Source organism: Bactrocera latifrons, unplaced genomic scaffold, assembly GCF_001853355.1.
Source record: "Bactrocera latifrons isolate USDA-ARS-PBARC rearing strain unplaced genomic scaffold, ASM185335v1 scaffold_696, whole genome shotgun sequence".
Taxonomy (NCBI): domain Eukaryota; kingdom Metazoa; phylum Arthropoda; class Insecta; order Diptera; family Tephritidae; genus Bactrocera; species Bactrocera latifrons.
In genome coordinates this window covers 89,154-92,763 of record NW_017537374.1, presented here as the reverse complement: position 1 = coordinate 92,763, position 3,610 = coordinate 89,154, and positions in this window count along the sequence as shown.

Genomic DNA, 3,610 nt, shown 5'->3' with positions numbered 1-3,610 from the left:
AAACAAAAAGTTGCATTGGAATCAGGAAGTACTAAGGCAACTTTTCCGCGCTATTAGAAATCCCGAATGGAAAAAGTCCGGAATCGACCCACCCTAATGGCCACCTCTGGTGAATAAGGATGGCGAGAGGTTAAAACGGGTTGCGTAAAGCAAAAATGCTTTATTATTAAATTATAAATTTACAGTACTATATTTATTCATTCGTAAATACTATTTTAAATTTTGCTTATAGAATGAAATTTAAGCTGTTATCAAAAGATTTAATTATATCTTGTTGTTATAAACAAATATGCCATATATTTTTAAGTGTTTTAGTTCATGAACAAAATATAAATTATTTTTGATATCGAGTGGACCAAGAGAGATAAATATTGTCCAAAAATTTGGTATTACATATCATACTAATTCGTCTAAATAGTAAAACACAATTTTAATGTAAGATAAATCAAGGGATAATTATAATAGCCATTTTTCTTATATTTTAAGTATAAATTTTTTTAATCACAAACTATATACACTTTTTATGTGTCAGAATTTAACTATACACCGGCGATCCCAAATGGAGTGTTTGACCATTCTAACACTGTTGCTGACCCGCAAAAGTTCTAAGCTAAGTTTTTAAATAAAAAGGATTCTTAAAGGAATTATTTTTTGATTTTGCAATATCTCTATAGTAGTAAAAAGTAGTTTAAATTCGCTTGCGCCACACTATTTTGCCATGCTCAATAGCAATACTGGCATAATATTTGCAAAAAAAAAAAAATATTGTTCGAAATATACTCCATTTGCAATTACCCTAATCGATAATAACTTGTTTGGCCAAAAAAAAATAGAATTCAAATTCCTTAATTTTTAATAGMTGTTCATTATTAACCAAATTACACTTTTTTGTTTTTTAAAGTTAATTATCAATTTCCACATGGTTCATAATCGACCATAATTCACTATATGTAAAGACGAATTGTAACTCGCGTATTTGCAAATGTTTCTTTTCAAATCGCTGCTTGGCCACCAACGGCACCAACTTTGATTTGATGAGTGTTGTTTATTATTTGCTTGGCCCTTGTTTTTAGCGTTGTTGCCATTATAGTAGTTTTATGCAAACATACGTAGTTCTTCCCGATGTTCTATCGGTTTTAGTGGAGCTGGTTCCTCCCACTCGCCCAATTCGGCATCATAAAATTGCGCAGCACGATATGGTCGCAATTTCCATGGTACTGGCTCTTCCATGGAGGTCAATTGTATACCCAAATGACATCAATTAATTCGATCAACTGGTAACGTTTTGGTCTGCAAGGCGGGTGTTGAGTGTTTAGCATATTAGAAAGTATGTAAATTCAATTTTGCTCAAAACATACCGAACAGCTTGATCGGGATCCTTAGCGCAATTGACAGTAGCTTGTGCAACATCCGAACAGCACATTCACCGTAGTATTTGCACTTCAAAACCCTCAAGCACAAAGCTCATTGGTTTGGGGCTAGCTTTTAAGTCTGATCAAATGTTGTACAAAAGCTTCTTTGCTGATTCTATAAAAAACAATTAAAAAAAATWCAAGGTAAATCTTTTGAAATAAAGTTTGATTTTAGCTTACCTAGCAATGCGACGTACACCTTCCATGAGCACATCATTGAATTTAAAATTTTGTCTCGAATTCAATACCAACTAATCATAAAATTGGAACAGCACCTGACACATTACGCAGCAATATTAACGAAGCCATGTTTAGTTATTTCGTACTTTTATTGGAATAAAATCCCAGTCGATCTGTTATTTATCTTCCCAATGGAAATTTGCAAACACTTCTTCCAGATTCAAATAACTAAATAAGCCGAAGTAAAGGATTGTCCCATGAAATAAATTAAAACTAATTGTTTTGCAAAAACCTGCGTTATGATGACAAAAATATAAATATGGCTGTGAATGAGCACATTCTGGACCCCACCATTCGACATGGTTGCTTATTTGTTCATAACATTTTTCTGTGCTGAACTTACCACAGTTAAAAAGAGGCAYAAATAAAAAACTTAATTBTTMATGTATTTGCTCATATTGTTCTCATCTTTAAAAATATATATTAAAATAAAAATATTTTCTTTTGAAAATATATTAAAGTTTTATATATAACCAATATTTTTGGGACAACTTTTCCATTAATTTTTAGAAAATAACACAATGCAACCAGTTTCCGGTTAAAAGACGGCCATCTTGGATTCCAATAGAAACTCAACCGCGGACTCCCCTTGACGTTTCTACAGTGGTACCTCTCAGCTGTGGCTTTGTTTACACAACATCAGCTGATAGTGACCCTACTCCTCCCTACCGTCATGGATAATATGATACGAGACTTTGGCATTGGCTCTAATTTTTTTCTCAAACGCGTTCCCTGATTTTTTGACAGCGATGGAGATCAGGGAATTTCTGACAGTTCAAATAATACTATTATGGTGCTTCAAATTACAAAACATTTCATAAAATACCTTTAAATTTCACAAATTTATTTAATTTTCATTGCTTTACATTTTTTATAAGCGGTCTTGAAAGATGCCACAAATCCCTCTGTTTACATATTTTTTTGGTAAGATTTCAATCTGGCCATCGCTCGTTTCCACTTGATAAACGTCAAAACCTACTGAACTCGATTAGCTGTCAAAGTTCAGTAGGTTTTTACGTTTAGCAATTGCACTCTCACTTCCAGTGAGAGAGGAGTTAAACATCTCTTTGTCTTTGCCCATATTCTTGGCAGTTAGCACATTGTACCGGACCGTCTCTTTTATGTGGTTCTTCCACAGTTACTCTACGAAGCAACAATAATTTCAAATCATATATTGGATGTGTTTAATTTTTTTTTAAGTCAATTTGAGTTCGACAACAAGTGAATTGTAAACATTGGCTACTTTGTTTCTACTAAATATACTTACAACCGTTTTAGTTCCAAAACGCATTCTAGGAAGGCTTCTTTGACTTCACTAGARTCTACGGCGGACTCCATACCCTTGATTACAACAACTAGGCCCTTAGAGCTCTTCAGTTTAACGATTTCCATGATACTTTTTTCAGTGTAGGACTGAATTTTTGTTTCGTTTATGTTGCCTTTTTTCAAAGGCACTATATGAAATTGTTAGTGCAACAACTTCACATAATTTCGCAACAAGAGTATTACTGCTGCGTTCGCGCAAATACATACATGTATTGGAGGTAATTTGGCATTAACGACTGTGGTGGTACCCTTCGCATCGTCGTCTGAACCATTGCTTAGTATGGCAAATCTGTTGCCATTTAAAACTTCCGTTTTATTATACTCTCGCAACAATGTTGCTAAAGAGAGTATTATAGTTTTGTTCACATAACGGTTGTTTGTAAGTTCTAAAACTAAAAGAGTCAGATATAGGGTTATATATAAAAAAATGATCAAGGTGACGAGTAGAGTTGAAATCCGGATGTCTGTCTGTCCGTCCGTCCGTCTGTCCGTCTGTCCGTCCATCCGTGGTGTAACTTGAGTAAAAATTGAGATATCATGATGAAACTTGGTACTCGTATTTCTTGGCTCCATAAGAAGGTTAAGTTCGAAGATGGGCAAAATCGACCCACTGCCACGCCCACAAAATGGCG